The sequence below is a fragment of the Aegilops tauschii genome, chromosome 2, assembly GCF_002575655.3.
Source record: "Aegilops tauschii subsp. strangulata cultivar AL8/78 chromosome 2, Aet v6.0, whole genome shotgun sequence".
In the NCBI taxonomy this organism is placed as follows: Eukaryota; Viridiplantae; Streptophyta; class Magnoliopsida; order Poales; family Poaceae; genus Aegilops; species Aegilops tauschii.
Window position 1 is genome coordinate 22,039,023 of NC_053036.3, and position 17,963 is coordinate 22,056,985.

Below are 17,963 nucleotides of genomic sequence, written 5' to 3' on the forward strand. Positions count from 1 at the left end.
GGAGGGCCTTTAGTCCCGGTTCGTGTAAGAACCGAACCGGGACTAAAGGGGGAGGCTTTAGTAACGACCCTTTAGTCCCGAACCGGGACTAAAGGCCCTTATGAACCGGGACTAAAGGCCCTTTTTCTACTAGTGCGGAAACCCCCGGGAAGTTCATGGGCCTTCATGGGCCCTAGTGGAGAGAGGAGGCGGCGGCCAGGTGGAGGCGCGTGCCCCCCCAAGCCCAAACCGAATTGGACTAGGGTTGGGGGAGGGGAGGCCCCCTTTCCTTCTTCTCCTCCACCTCTTTCCCCTTCCCCCCTTCTCCGGAAAGGAAAGGAGGGGGCCGAATCCTACTTGGACCGGAGTCCAAGTAGGACTCCCCCCTTGGCGCGCCCCCCTTGGGCCGGCCACCTCTCCTCCCTCCTTTATATACGTGGGAGGGGGCACCCCAAAGGCACACCAAGTCTTCTCTTAGCCGTGTGTGGTGCCCCCCTCCACAATTAGACACCTCGGTCATATCGTCGTAGTGCTTAGGCGAAGCCCTACGCCGGTAACTTTATCATCACCGTCGCCACGCCGTCGTGCTGACGGAACTCTCCCTCGTCCTCAACTGGATAAAGAGATCGAGGGACATCATCGAGCTGAACGTGTGCTGAACGCGGAGGTGCCGTACGTTCGGTACTTGGATCGGTTGGATCACGAAGACGTTCGACTACATCAACTGCGTTACTAAACGCTTCCGCTTTCGGTCTACGAGGGTACGTGGACACACTCTCCCCACTAGTTGCTATGCTTCTCCTAGATAGATCTTGCGTGATCGTAGGATTTTTTAGAAATACTACGTTCCCCAACTATGGTATCAGAGCCAGGTCTACGCGTAAATGTTATATGCACGAGTAGAACACAAAGAGTTATGGGCGATAATAGTCATACTGCTTACCAGCAACATCTTACTTCGATTCGGCGGTATTGTTGGATGAAGCGGCCCGGACCGACATTACATGACCGCGTTCATGAGACTGGTTCTACCGACGTGCTTCGCACACAGGTGGCTGGCGGGTGTCTGTTTCTCCAACTTTAGTTGAATCGAGTTTGACTACGCCCGATCCTTTGATGACCCACAAGTATAGGGCATCAATTGTAGCTGTTTTCTATAAGTAAGAGTGTCGAACCCAACGAGGAGCAGAAGGAAATGACAAGTAGTTTTCAGTAAGGTAATGTCTGCAAGTGCTGAAACTGTAAGTAGCGAGTAGTTTGATAGCAAGATAATTTGTAACGAGCAAGTAACGATAATAGTGACAAGTATGCAGCAAGATAGCCCAATCCTTTTGAGGCAAAGGACAGGCCAAAACGGTTTCTTTCTCTTACGGAATAGTGCAAAGCGTTCTTGAGGGTACACGAGAATTCCATCTAGTCAGTTTCATCATGTTGATTTAATTTGTGTTCGCTACTTTGATGATTTGATATGTGGGTGGACCGGTGCTTAGGTGCTGTTCTTACATGAACAAACCTCCTACTTATGATTAACCCTCCCGCAAGCATCCACAACTACGAGAAAAGTATTAAGAATAAATTATAACCATAGCATTAAACTTTTGGGTCCAATCGGTCCCTTACGGAATAGTGCATAAACTGGGGTTTAAGCTTCTGTCACTCTCGCAACCCACCATCTATCTACTACTCCACAATGCATTACCTTAGGCCCAAGTATGGTGAAGTGTCATTTAGTCGACGTTCGCATGACACCACTAAGGGAATCACAACATACATACCATCAAAATATCGAACACATATCAAATTCACATGATTACTTGCAACATGATTTATCTCGTGACCTCAAGAACAAAGGTAACTACTCACAAATAGTGAACATGCTCATGATCAGAAGAGTATTAAACAGCATCATGGATCTGAACATATAATCTTCCACCAAATAAACCATATAGTAATCAACTACAAGATGTAATCAACACTACTAGTCACCCCTAGCAACAATCTATAGTTCTGGTAACAAGATTGAATACAAGAGATGAACTAGGGTTTGAGATGAGATGGTGTTGGTGAAGATGTTGATGGAGATTGCCCTCCCCAAGATGGGAGAGTTGTTGGTGATGATGATGATGATGATTTCCCCCTTCGGGAGGGAAGTTCCCCCGGCAGAATAGCCGCCGGAAGGCAAAAGTGCTCCTGCCCAAGTTCCGCCTCGAGACGGTGGCGCTCCACCCCGTAAGTCTTCTCTTTATTTTTTCTAGGTCAAAATGACTTATATATCAGAAGATGGGCACCGGAGGTGGCCCGAGGAGGCCACAACCCACCAGGGTGCGCCTGGGGGGCCTGGCGCGCCCAGGTGGGTTGTGCCCACCTGGCGGCCCCCCTCTAGTGATTATTGGCTCCAATATTTCTTAAATAATCCATAAAAAATATCCGTGAAGTTTCAGCTCATTTGGAGTTGTGCAGAATAGGTGGCCTGACGTAGCTTTTTCAGGTCTAGATTTCCAGCTGCCGGAATTCTCCCTCTTGGTGTGTACCTTGCAAATTATGAGAGAAAAGGCATTAGAATTACTCCAAAAAGCATTATTATGGATAAAAAATTATAAATAACAGTAAGAAAACATGATGCAAAATGGACGTATCATCCTTTTTGAAGGTTAAAATAGCACACTTGACGAAAAATCGTTGTGGTTTTGATGTGTAGATAAGAACGGTTCTTGCTAAAAGCCCGTAGCAGCCACGTAAAACTTGCAACAACAAAGTAGAGGACGTCTAACTTGTTTTTGCAGGGCATGTTGTGATGTGATATGGTCAAGACGTGATAAGATATAAATTGTTGTATGAGATGATCATGTTTTGTAACCGTTATCGGCAACTGGCAGGAGCCTTATGGTTGTCTCTTTATTGTATGAAATGCAATCGCCATGTAATTGCTTTTATTTATCACTAAGCGGTAGCGACAGTTGTAGAAGCAATAGTTGGCGACACGACAACGATGCTACGATGGAGATCAAGGTGTCAAGCCGGTGACGATGGAGATCATGACGGTGCTTTGGAGATGGAGATCAAAGGCACAAGATGATGATGGCCATATCATGTCACATATTTTGATTGCATGTGATGTTTATCTTTTATGCATCTTATTTTGCTTAGTATGGCGGTAGCATTATAAGATGATCTCTCACTAAATTTCAAGGTATAATTGTTCTCCCTGAGTATGCTCCGTTGCTACAATTCGTCGTGCCGAGATACCATGTGATAATCGGGTGTGATAAGCTATACGTTCACATACAACGGGTGCAAGCCAGTTTTGCACACGCAAAATACCCGGGTTAAACTTGACGAGCCTAGCATATGCAGATATGGCCTCGGAACACTGAGACCGAAAGGTCGAACGTGAATCATATAGTAGATATGATCAACATAGTGATGTTCACCATTGAAAACTATTCCATCTCACATGATGATCGGACATGGTTTAGTTGATATGGATCACGTGATCATTTAGATGATGATACGTCTCCAACGTATCTACAATTTTCGATTGTTCCATGCTGTTTTATTATCAATCTTGGATGTTTTATAATCATTTTATATCATTTTTTGGTACTAACCTATTGACATAGTGCCAAGTGCCAGTTGCTGTTTTTTCCATGTTTTTTACATCGTAGGAAATCAATATCAAACGGAGTCCAAATGCCATGAAACTCCACGATGATTTTTTATAGGCCAGAAGGAAGGCAATGGGCCCTAGTTGCACCTAGGGGGTGCCCCGAGGGGGGCACAACCCACCAGGGCGTGCCAGGAGGCCCAGGCGCGCCCTAGTAGGTTGTGCCCACCTGGGGTGCCCCCCGGACCGCCTCTTTGCTCTATAAATGCCCAAAAAAGCAGAACCCTAGAAGCGTTGACGAAATATTCATCCAGCCGCCGCAGAGCCCAGAACCACCAGATCCAATCTAGACACCATCACGGAGGGGTTCACCACTTCCATTGGTGCCTCTCTGATGATGCGTGAGTAGTTCTTTGTAGACCTTCGGGTCCGTAGTTAGTGGCTAGATGGCTTTCTCTCTCTCGCTGAATTCTCAATACAATGGTCTCCTGGAGATCCATATGATGTAACTCTTTTTGCGGTGTGTTTGTTGGGATCTGATGAATTTTGAGTTTATGATCAGTGATATCTTTTTATATCCATGAGAGTTATTTGAGCTCCTTTGATCTCTTATATGCATGATCTCTTATAGCCTCGTATTTCTTCTCCGATATTTGGGTTTTGTTTGGCCAACTTGATCTATTTATCTTGCAATGGGAAGAGGTGCCCAGTAGTGGGTTCGATCTTACGGTGCTTGATCCCAGTGACAGAAAGGGAACCGACACGTATGTATCGTTGCTACTAATGATAAAAAGATGAGATCTATATCTACCGCCATAGATAAACGGATCTTGTCTACATCATGTCATCGTTCTTATTGCATTACTACGTTTTTTCATGAACTTAATACACTAGATGCATGATGGATAGCAGTGGATGTGTGGAGTAATAGTAGTAGATGCAGGCAGGAGTCGGTCTACTAATCTTGGACGTGATGCCTATGTAATGATCATTGCCTGGATATCGACATAATTATTTGATGTTCTATCAATTGCCCAACAGTAATTTGTTTACCCACCGTTTGCTATCTTTCTCGTGAGAAGCCACTAGTGAAACCTACGCCCCCGGGTCTTCTTTCTCATATATTTGCTTTGCGATCTATTTTATTTGCTCTTTTTATTCAGATCTATTAAACCAAAAATACAAAAAATACTTTGCTGCACTTTATTTTATTTGCGATCTATTATTTCAATCTATTACAACTTTGTCCCATCAACACACAATTTCTGGCGCCGTACCCCGAAAGGGATTGACAACCCCTTTAACACGTCGGATTGCGAGGTGTTGTTTTTTGTGTGGAGGGGCTGTTTATGTTGTGTTGCTTGGTTCTCCTACTGGTTCGATAACCTTGGTTTCATATATGAGGGAAATACCTACCACCGCTGTGCTGCATCATCCCTTCCTCTTTGGGGAAATACCGACATAGCTTCAAGCGACATCAAAAGGAATTTCTGGCGCCGTTGCCGGGGAGGATCTTCAACATATACCAGGTTCCTAATCACAAATATCATCTCCTTGCAATTTACATTATTTATCGTTTGCCTCTCTTTTTCCTCTCCCCCACTTCACAAAAATTTGCCGTTTTATTCGCCTCTCTTTCCCGTTCGCCGTTTTCTTGTCAGATCTGTTTTTGTGTGCAATCTCGTTTGCTTGTGTTGCCATGTGCCTTCTATTTTCTTGCATCTTTGCTTGCTCAAAATCTATTGACATGTATCCTCATCCACTAGCTAATCTTTTTTAAGAGATCTAATTATGTTGAACAAGTTGCTAGTGATTTGAGTGCACTTGATTATTCTCTATGAAGTTTTGCATGCAATTCGTGAATCTAAAAATTGTGATGAAGAAATTTATGAAGTGATCCATGATAGCACCTTGAATGAAAAGCATGATTGCAATGATTTTACTATAAATTCTATTAATATCATTGTGCTAATAATATGCAAAACCCCAAGCTTGGGGATGCTAATTTTCATATGTACGATACTTATTGCAATGACCATGATTGGGGTGATGATGCTTCTTATGATCTTGAAAATTTATTTATGCCTCATGATGAATATGATATTGATAATAATTTTTGAAATAGTGTTGAAAGTGGGTTTGGAAGAGTGTCAACTTTAGGTAAAAATAATCCCACACATTTGGAGAGTGTTCAGTCTTATGATTTTTTTGATGAAAGTGGGTTTGGAGAGGTCAAAACTTTAGCTAGTGATGCACCCACTCTTTTGGATTACAAAAAATTTAATTATGATAGTTGCTCTTTGATTGATTGTATTTCTTTGTTGCAATCCATGCTAAATTCACCTCATGCTTATGAACAAAACAAAGCTTTTACTAAACATATTGTTGATGCTATGATGAAAGCTTTAGAAGAAAAATTGGAATTAGAAGTATCAATTCCTGGAAAATTGCATGATGAGTGGGAACCTACTATAAAAGTCAATATTAAAATTTTGAGTGTTTTGCTTTGTGTGACTTGGGTGCTAGTGTTTCTACAATTCCAAAATCTTTATATGATGTGCTTGGTCTTACCAATCTTGAAGAATGTTCATTGAATTTGCACTTGGCGGATTCTACTATTAAGAAGCCTATGAGAAGAATTAATGATGTTCTTATGCTTGCAAATAGGAATTAGGTGCTCATAGATTTTATTGTTCTTGATATAGATTGCAATCCGTCTTGCCCTATTATTCTTGGTAGACCATTTTTACGCACTATCGGTGCCGTGATTGATATGAAAGAAGGCAATATCAAGTTCCAATTTCCTTTCAGGAAGGGTATGGAACACTTGCCTAGAACAAAAATCAGGCCACCTGATGAATCAATCATGAGGGCATCTTATGGATCTCGAATCAAAGATGACAAAACTTAGATCCTTGCCTTACGCCTAGCTAAGGGCGTAAAACTATAGCGCTTGTTGGGAGGCAAACCAATGAATAAAATTTATTTTTGCTTCTTGCTTTCTGTTATTGTGTGTTAACACAACTATGCTACTGTTATGATTGTGTTTTTTATGTTTTAATTAGTGTTTGTGCCAAGTAAAGCCTTTAGGATCTTCTTGGGTGATAGTTGTTTGATCTTGCTGAAAAAGATAGAAACTTTGCGCTCACGAAAATAATTTTCATAAATCACAGAAAATAGATTTTGCTCTGATTCTTTTGAATAAGATTAATATACAAATTACCCTGGTCATCCTAATTTGGTAGAATTTGTGGAGTTCCAGAAGTGTTCGCAAAAGTCAGATTACTACAGACTGTTCTGTTTTGACAGATTCTATTTTCTTTGTGTTGTGTGCATATTCTGATAGCTCTATGGTTTTCTTTGATGAGTTTTTGCCATAGAAAAGTTGGAACACAGTAGATATAATACAAAAACAAAATATGAATTGGTTTGATACAACACTATAGTAGTGGTTTATTTTTCTTCCACTAACGGATCTCACGAAGGTTTTGTTGAGTTTTGTGTGATTGAAGTTTTCAAGTTTTGGGTTATCTTACGATGGATGAAGGAAGGATGCAAGAGCCTAAGCTTGGGGATGCCCTGGCATCCCAAGCTATTATCTAATAACGAGCAACCAACTAAGCTTGGGGATGCCCCCGAGTGGCATCCCCGCTTTCTTCCAACAACTATCGGTATTATACTCGAGGTTATATTTTTATTCGTCACATTATATGTGTTTTGCTTGGAGCGTCTTGTATGATATGTGTCTTTTCTTGTTTTATTTTCTGTTTTAGGTCATCAATCCTTGTTGGACACACCTATTTGAGAGAGCCAAAATTATATCATGACTTGCTAGAATTGCTCTCTGTGCTTCACTTAAATCTTTTATGAGCTAGGACTTGCTCTAGTGCTTCACTTATATCTTTTTGAGCACGGTGTGCTTAGTATTTTTGAAGAAATGCTCTCTTGCTTCACTTAGATTTATTTGAGAGTTAATAAAATTTTGAAGAAATTCTCTCTTGCTTCACTTCAATTATTTTGAGAGAAAGAAAATTTGTTATGCTCATGATCTTCACTTATTCTTGTTTGAGCTTATGAAAAGCAACACATGAAAATTAGTCGCAAAGTGATAGATATCCAAGAAGGATAAAGTAAAAAAATGTCATGAAGATCATTGGACAAAATAAACTTGATTCTTAGTAATAGTTTTGAGATATGATGATGTGATATGTGAGTTATGTTGATAAGTAATTGTGCTCTAGTAAGAATATTGGTGTTAAGGTTTGTGATTCCCTATGCATGCACGAAAGTCAATATTCGTGCGATGAAAATTATATCCTACTTGTGGTGAATTATTCGGTGTTAATTATGCTTAATGCTTGCTTATGAGATTATTCGTTTCTTGGTTGGTCGCTTCCCAATCTTTTTGCTAGCCTTCATTTTGCACTAAGTATGATCTCTACTTGTGCATCCAAAATCCTTTAAACCAGTTTTGCCACATGAGTCCACTATATCTACTTATATGCGGTATTCTTTTGCCGTTCTAGGCAAATTTGCATGTGCCATCTCTAATTTTCAAAATAAACTTCTCTTTTGTGTGTTTTTTTCGCCCGCGGAACAGTAACGGGTGGCTAATATTTTCCATGCTGGATGTGTTATTCTCACGATGAGTGTTTATTCACTTGTCATTGCACGAGAGTAAGGCAAAGGTCTTAGGGATGCCCAGTCCCAAAATGCAAAAAGGAATTTACTTTATGTTGTCAAATAATAAATTCCTTGGAAAGTGTTGGTATGGAGGGCACCCGTGGATACAGTTAGCCATGGAAAGTGAATGAATGATGGAAAAAGGAATAAACTTTATTTTCTGTTTGGGAACCGCCTATGGCTTATCTAGCATGGAAAGTGTTCGTAGCTCTGAGTCGTTTTCGTTGGTGGGATGGGTACACCTCCCAAAATGTTTTTATCACTAATTTTTTCGCTTTGAGCTCTGGCACCTCTACAAATCCCTACTTCCTTCTGCGAAGGGCCTTTCTTTTACTTTATGCAATTTTTATTTTTATTTTGAGTCTCCATCCTCTCTTACAAAAGCACTAACTAGGAGGCAATATGATCGTACTTAAGTATTGGATGTAGTTAATATTCGAGTGTGTTTCATGAATGGATCAATGTTTGAGCATGATGGGCTAGGGATAACTTATTTTAGCGTTGATATTTTGAAAGACATGGTTGCTTGTTGATATGCTTGAGTATCTAAATTATTATATCAAAACTAGACTATTGCTTTGAATCACATAAAAGTCCAAATGTCCATGCTATAAAGAAAAGAATATGATATGACTTGATGAACAACACTCCACATCAAAAATTCTGTTTTTATCACTTACCTACTCGAGGACGAGTAGGAGTTATGCTTGGGGATGCTGATACGTCTCCAACGTATCTATAATTTTTTATTGTTCCATGCTGTTTTATTATCAATCTTGGATGTTTTATAATCATTTTATATCATTTTTTGGTACTAACCTATTGACATAGTGCCAAGTGTCAGTTGCTGTTTTTTCCATGGTTTTTACATCGCAGGAAATAAATATCAAACGGAGTCCAAATGCCACGAAACTCCACGATGATTTTTTATGGGCCAGAAGGAAGGCAATGGGCCCTGGTTGCACCTAGGGGGTGCCCCGAGGGGGGCACAACCCACCATGGTGTGCCAGGAGGCGCAAGCGCGCCCTGGTGGGTTGTGCCCACCTCGGGTGCCCCCCGGACCGCCTCTTTGCTCTATAAATACCCCAAAAATACCAGAACCCTAGAAGCGTCGACGAAATATTCGTCTAGCCGCCGCAGAGTCCAGCACGACCAGATCCAATCTAGACACCATCACGGAGGGGTTCACCACTTCCATTGGTGCCTCTCTCTCGCTGAATTCTCAATACAATGGTCTCTTGGAGATCCATATGATGTAACTCTTTTTGCGGCGTGTTTGGTGGGATCTGATGAACTTTGAGTTTATGATCAGTCATATCTTTTTATATCCATGAAAGTTATTTGAGCTTCTTTGATCTCTTATATGCATGATCTCTTATAGCATCGTATTTCTTCTCCGATATTTGGGTTTTGTTTGGCCAACATGATGTATTTATCTTGCAATGGGAAGAGGTGCCCAGTAGTGGGTTCGATCTTACGGTGCTTGATCCCAGTGACAGAAAGGGAACCGACACGTATGTATCGTTGCTACTAAGGATAAAAAGATGAGATCTATATCTACCGCCATAGATAAACAGATCTTGTCTACATCATGTCATCGTTCTTATTGCATTACTACGTTTTTTCATGAACTTAATACACTAGATGCATGATGGATAGCAGTGGATGTGTGGAGTAATAGTAGTAGATGCAGGCAGGAGTCGGTCTACTAATCTTGGACGTGATTCCTATGTAATGATCATTGCCTGGATATCGTCATAATTATTTGAGGTTCTATCAATTACCCAACAGTAATTTGTTTACCCACCGTTTGCTATCTTTCTCGAGTGAAGCCACTAGTGAAACCTACGCCCCTGGGTCTTCTTTCTCATATATTTGCTTTGCGATCTATTTTATTTGCTCTTTTTATTCAGATCTATTAAACCAAAAATACAAAAATACTTTGCTGCACTTTATTTTATTTGCGATCTATTATTTCAATCTATTACAACTTTGTCCCGTCAACACGCAATTTCTGGCGCCGTACCTCGAAAGGGATTGACAACCCCTTTAACACGTCGGGTTGCGAGGTGTTTTTTTGTGTGCAGGGGCTGTTTACGTTGTGTTGCTTGGTTCTCCTACTGGTTCGATAACCTTGGTTTCATATCTGAGGGAAATACCTACCGCCGCTGTGCTGCATCATCCCTTCCTCTTTGGGGAAGTACCGACGTAGCTTCAAGCGACATCAGATGACTAGAGGGATGTCTATCTAAGTGGGAGTCTTAAGTAATATGATTAATTGAACTTTAATTTATCATGAACTTAGTACCTGATAGTATTTTGCATGTCTATGTTGTTGTAGATCAATGGCCCGTGGTACCATTCCTTTGAATTTTAATGCGTTCCTAGAGAAAGTTAAGTTGAAAGATGATGGTAGCAATTACACAGATTGGGTCCGTAACTTGAGGATTATCCTCATTGCTGCACAGAAGAATTACGTCCTGGAAGCACCGCTAGGTGCAAGACCCGCTGCAGGAGCAACTGCAGACGTTATGAACGTCTGGCAGAGCAAAGCTGATGACTACTCGATAGTTCAGTGTGCCATGCTTTACGGCTTAGTATCGAGACTTCAACGACGTTTTGAACGTCATGGAGCATATGAGATGTTCCAGGAGTTGAAGTTAATATTTCAAGCAAATTCACGAATTGAGAGATATGAAGTCTCCAATAAGTTCTATAGCTGCAAGATGGAGGAGAATAGATTTGTCAGTGAAAATATACTCAGAATGTCTGGGTACCAAAACCACTTGAATCAACTGGGAGTTAATCTTCCTGATGATAGTGTCATTGACAGAGTTCTTCAATCACTGCCACCAAGCTACAAAAGCTTCATGATGAACTATAATATGCAAGGGATGGATAAGATAATTCCCGAGCTCTTCGCGATGCTAAAGGCTGCGGAGGTAGAAATCAAAAAAGGAGCATCAAGTGTTGATGGTTAAAAAGACCACTAGTTGCAAGAAAAATGGTAAAGGGAAGAAGGGGAACTTCAAGAAGAATGGCAAGCAAGTTGCTACTCAAGTGAAGAAGCCCAAGTCTGGATCTAAGCCTGAGACTGAGTGCTTCTATGCAAAGGGACTGGTCACTGGAAGCGGAACTACCCCAAGTATTTGGCGGATAAGAAGGATGGAAAAGTGAAAGGTATATTTGATATACATGTTATTGATGTGTAACTTACTAATGCTCGTAGTAGCGCCTGGGTATTTGATACTGGTTTTGTTGCTCATAGCTACGAAGATGCAATTCAACAAATCAGAAGCAATAAAAACTAGACATCATACGGAACACGCAACCACATATAACAGTTCCAAGTTAGAGAAAGCACCTGTGATGGTGGAGTAGGGGAGATGTGCTCATCATCTACACGCATGTTCTAGAAACAGGAACAAGTGTCATATTCATAGGCATTATGTGTAAAGTAAGCAGATGCAATTTGATGTCTACTACACAACCTTCTTCTTGTAGATGTTGTTGGGCCTCCAAGTGCAGAGGTTTGTAGGATATATAACCTAAGGTTTATCAATCCGTGGGAGGCGTAGGATGAAGATGGTCTCTCTCAAACAACCCTGCAACCAAATAACAAAGAGTCTCTTGTGTCCCCAACACACCCAATACAATGGTAAATTGTATAGGCACACTAGTTCGGCGAAGAGATGGTGATACAAGTGCAATATGGATGGTAGATATAGGTTTTTGTAATCTGAAAATATAAAAACAGCAAGGTAACTAATGATAAAAGTGAGCGTAAACGGTATTGCAATGCTTTGAAACAAGGCCTAGGGTTCATACTTTCACTAGTGCAAGTTCTCTCAACAATAATAACATAATTGGATCATATAACTATCCCTCAACATGCAACAAAGAGTCACTCCAAAGTCACTAATAGCGGAGAACAAACGAAGAGATTATTGTAGGGTAGGAAACCACCTCAAAGTTATCCTTTCTGATCGATCTATTCAAGAGTCTGTAGTAAAATAACATGAAGCTATTCTTTCGGTTCGATCTATCCTAGAATTCGTACTAGAATAACACCTTTAGACACACATCAACCAAAACCCTAATGTCACCTAGATACTCCAATGTCACCACAAGTATCCGTTGGTATGATTATACGATATGCATCACACAATCTCAGATTCATCTACTCAACGAACACAAAGAACTTCAAAGAATGCCCCAAAGTTTCTACCGGAGAGTCAAGACGAAAATGTGTGCCAACCCCTATGCATAAGTTCACAAGGTCACTGAACCCGCAAGTTGATCACCAAAACATACATCAAGTAGATCACGTGAATATCCCATTGTCACCACAGATAAGCACATGCAAGACATACATCAAGTGTTCTCAAATCCTTAAAGACTCAATCCGATAAGATAACTTCAAAGGGAAAACTCAATCCATTACAAGAGAGTAGTGGGGGAGAAACATCATAAGATCAAACTATAATAGCAAAGCTCGCGACACATCAAGATCGTACCATATCAAGAACACGAGAGAGAGAGAGAGATCAAACACATAGTTACTGGTACATACCCTCAGCCCCGAGGGTGAACTACTCCCTCCTGGTCATGGAGAGCGCCGGGATGATGAAGATGGCCACCGGTGATGATTCCCCCCTCTGGCAGGGTGCCGAAACAGGGCCCCGATTGGTTTTTGGTGGCTATAGAGGCTTGCGGCAGCGGAACTCCCGATCTAGGTTTTTTTCCGGGGGTTTCTATATTTAGAGGAATTTTTGGCATCGGTCTCACGTCAGGGGGGGTCCCCGAGTCGTCCACGAGGCAGGGGGCGCGCCCAGGGGGGTAGGGCGCGCCCTACACCCTCACGGACGCCTCGGGACTCTTCTGGCCCAACTATTTTACTCCGGGGGCTTCTTTTGGTCCATAAAAAATCATCAAAAATTGGCACGTCAATTGGACTCCGTTTGGTATTCCTTTTCTGTAAAACTCAAAAACAAGGAAAAAACAGAAACTGGCACTGGGCTCTAGGTTAATAGGTTTGTCCCCAAAATCATATAAAATAGCATATAAATGCATATAAAACATCCTAGATGGATAATATAATAGCATGGAACAATAAAAAATTATAGATACGTTGGAGACGTATCACAATTCAACAAAGCTAGACATCATACGTAACATGCAACCACATATAATAGTGCCAAGTTAGAGCAAGCACCTGTGATGGTGGAGTGGGGGAGATGTGCTCATCATCTACACAGCTACGTTGACTATCCAGCCTTGTGTTGTCTGATAACCCACAAGTATAGGGGATCAATTGTATCCTCTTTCGATAAGTAAGAGTGTCGAACCCAACGAGGAGCTAAAGGTAGAACAAATATTCCCTCAAGTTCTATCGATCACCGATACAACTCTACGCACGCTTGACGTTTGCTTTACTTAGAACGAGTATGAAACTAGAAGTACTTTGTATGTGTTTTTGGATAGGTTTGCAAGAATATAAAGAGCACGTAAATAAAAGCTACGGGCTGTTTAGATGAAGACACAACTAAATTAGTTTTAGTAGAGAGCTTTTTGTCACGAGAAAGTTATTTGTCCCTAGGCAATCGATAACTAGACCGGTAATCACTATTGCAATTTTATTTGAGGGAGAGGCATAAGCTAACATACTTTCTCTACTTGGATCATATGCACTTATGATTGGAACTCTAGCAAGCGTCCGCAACTACTAAAGATCATAAGGTAAAACCCAACCATAGCATTAAAGCATCAAGTCCTCTTTATCCCATACGCAAACAACCTACTTACTCGGGTCTGTGCTTCTGTCACTCACGCCACCCACCATAAGCAAATCATGAACATATTGCAAACCCTACAGCGGGAATCCCTCACGCTTGCACGACACGGAGAGTACCATAGGATAGCACCAATAATAAAACATGCAACTCAAACCAATCTTGATCATCAAATAGCCCATAGGACAAAACAGATCTACTCAAACATCATAGGATAACCATACATCATTGGGAAATAATATATAGCGTTGAGCACCATGTTTAAGTAGATATTACAGCGGGTAAGAGAGGTTACACCGCTGCATAGAGGGGGGAAGAGTTGGTGATGATGGCGGTGAAGTTGTTGGTGAAGATTGCGGTGATGATGATGGCCACGGCAGCGTTTCGGCGCCACCGGAAGAGAAGGGGAGAGGGGGCCCCTTCGTCTTTTTCTTCCTTGACCTCCTCCCTAGATGGGAGAAGGGTTCCCCTCTGGTCCTTGGCCTCCATGACGTGGGAGGGGCGAGAGCCCCTCCAAGATTGGATCTGTCTCTCCGTCTCTCTCTGTTTCTGCGTTATGGTCTTCTGCCCTTTCACCGTTTCGTATATATATGGAGATCCGTAACTCCGATTGGATTGAAACCTTCGCCGAGATTTTTTTCCCGAAAATTAGGTTTCTTGCGGCCAAAGTAGAGCAGCAACCACCTTACGGGGGGCCCACGAGGGGGGCAGGCGCGCCCCCCTACCTCGTGCCCCCCTTGGGCACCGTCTCGCGTTGATTCTTCTTCCCATATTCTCCAAATATTCCAAAAATATTCTCCGTCCATTTTTATTCCGTTTGGATTCCGTTTGATATGGGGTTTCTGCGAAACATAAAACATGCAACAAACAGGAACTGGCACTGGGCACTGGATCAATATGTTAGTCCCAAAAATAGTATAAAAAGTTGCCAAAAGTATATGAAAGTGGAATAATATTGGCATGGAACAATCAAAAATTATAGATACGACGGAGACGTATCATTGTCTTACGAATCTTGTTGGTAGGATGGCGCAGTCAAATCTGTAGAGACCCTCTGTTTGAGTTGCTCCGCAGGAGCACCATCATATCCACTGCCGGACTAATCACTATTGCAATTTTATTTGAGGGAGAGGCATAAGCTAACATACTTTCTCTACTTGGATCATATGCACTTCTGATTGGAACTCTAGCAAGCGTCCGCAACTACTAAAGATCATTAAGGTAAAACCCAACCATAGCATTAAAACATCAAGTCCTCTTTATCCCATACGCAAACAACCTACTTACTCGGGTCTGTGCTTCTGTCACTCACGCCACCCACCATAAGCAAATCATGAACATATTGCAAACCCTACAGCGGGAATCCCTCACGCTTGCGCGACACAGAGAGTACCATAGGACATCACCAATAATAAAACATGCAACTCAAACCAATCTTGATCATCAAATAGCCCATAGGACAAAACAGATCTACTCAAACATCATAGGATAGCCATACATCATTGGGAAATAATATATAGCGTTGAGCACCATGTTTAAGTAGAGATTACAGCGGGTAAGAGAGAGGTTACACCGCTGCATAGAGGGGGGAAGAGTTGGTGATGATGGCGGTGAAGTTGTTGGTGAAGATTGCGGTGATGATGATGGCCACGGCAGCGTTCCGGCGCCACCGGAAGAGAAGGGGAGAGGGGGCCCATTCATCTTCTTCTTCCTTGACCTCCTCCCTAGATGGGAGAAGGGTTTCCCCTCTGGTCCTTGGCCTCCATGTCGTGGGAGGGGCGAGAGCCCCTCCGAGATTGGATCTGTCTCTCTGTCTCTCTCTGTTTCTGCGTTCTGGTCTTCTGCCCTTTCACCGTTTCGTATATATATATATGGAGATCCGTAACTCCGATTGGATTGAAACCTTCACCGAGATTTTTTCCCCGAAAATTAGCTTTCTTGCGGCCAAAGTAGAGCAGCAACCGCCTTACGGGGGGCAGGCGCGCCCAGGGGGGCAGGCGCGCCCCCTGCCTCGTGCCCCCCTCGGGCACCGTCTCGCGTTGATTCTTCTTCCCATATTCTCCAAATATTCCAAAAATATTCTCCGTCCGTTTTTATTCCGTTTGGATTCCGTTTGATATGAGGTTTCTGTGAAACATAAAACATGCAACAAACAGGAACTAGCACTGGGCACTGGATCAATATGTTAGTCCCAAAGATAATATAAAAAGTTGGCAAAAGTATATGAAAGTGGAATAATATTGGCATGGAACAATCAAAAATTATAGATACGACAGAGACGTATCAGCATCCCCAAGCTTAATTCCTGCTCGACCTCGAGTAGGTAAATGATAAAAAAGATAATTTTTGATGTGGAATGCTACCTAGCATAATCTTGATCATATGTCTAATCATGGCATGAATATTAAGACACGAGTGATTCAAAGCAATAGTCTATCATTTGACATAAAAACAATAATACTTCAAGCCTACTAATAAAGCAATCATGTCTTTTCAAAATAATAAGGTCAAAGAAAGTTATCCCTACAAAGTCATATGGTCTGGCTATGCTCCGTCTTCACCACACAAAATATTCACATCATGCACAACCCCGATGACTAGCCAAGCAATTGTATCATACTTTTGATGTTCTCAAACCTTTTTCAACTTTCACACAATACATGAGCGTGAGCCATGGACATAGCACTATAGGTGGAATAGAATATGATGGTGGAGGTTGTGTGGAGAAGACAAAAAAGGAGAAAGTCTTACATCAACACGGCTAATCAATGGGCTATGGAGATGCCCATCAATTGATGTCAATGCGAGGAGTAGGGATTGCCATGCAACGGATGCACTAAGAGCTATAAGTGTACGAAAGATCAAACTGGAAACTAAGTGGGTGTGCATCCAACTTGCTTGCTCATGAAGACCTCAGGCATTTGAGGAAGCCCATCATTGGAATATACAAGCCAAGTTCTATAATGAAAATTCCCACTAGTATATGAAAGTGATAACTCAAGAGACTCTCTATATGAAGAACATGGTGCTACTTTGAAGCACAAGTGTGGTAAAAGGATAGTAACATTGCCCCTTCTCTCTTTTTCTCTTTTTTTTCTTTTTTCCCTTTTCGGCCTTCTCTTTTTTTGGCCTTTCTCTTTTTTATTATTATTTTTTCGTCCGGAGTCTCATCCCGACTTGTGGGGGAATCATAGTCTCCATCATTCTTTCCTCACTGGGGCAATGCTCTAATAATGATGATCATCACACTTTTATTTACTTACAACATAATATTACAACTCGATACTAGAACACAGATATGACTCTATATGAATGCCTCCGGCGGTGTACCAGGATGTGCAATGATCTAGCATATCAATGACATCTAAAATGGACAAGCCATGAAAACATCATGCTAGCTATCTTACGATCATGCAAAGCAATATGACGATAAATGCTCAAGCCATGTATATGATGATGATGGAAGTTGCATGGCAATATATCTCGGAATGGCTATGGAAATGCCATGATAGGTAGGTATGGTGGCTGTTTTGAGGAGGATATAAGGAGGTTTATGTGTGACAGAGCGTATCGTATCACGGGGTTTGGATGCACCGGCGAAGTTTGCACCAACTCTCGAGGTGAGAAAGGGCAATGCAAGGTACCGAAGAGGCTAGCAATGATGGAAGGGTGAGAGTGCGTATAATCCATGGACTCAACATTAGTCATAAAGAACTCACATACTTATTGCAAAAATCTATTAGTCATCAAAACAAAGTACTACGCGCATGCTCCTAGGGGGATAGATTGGTAGGAAAAGACCATCGTTCGTCCCCGACCGCCACTCATAAGGAAGACAATCAGTAAATAAATCATGCTCCGACTTCGTTACATAACGGTTCACCATACGTGCATGCTACGGGAAT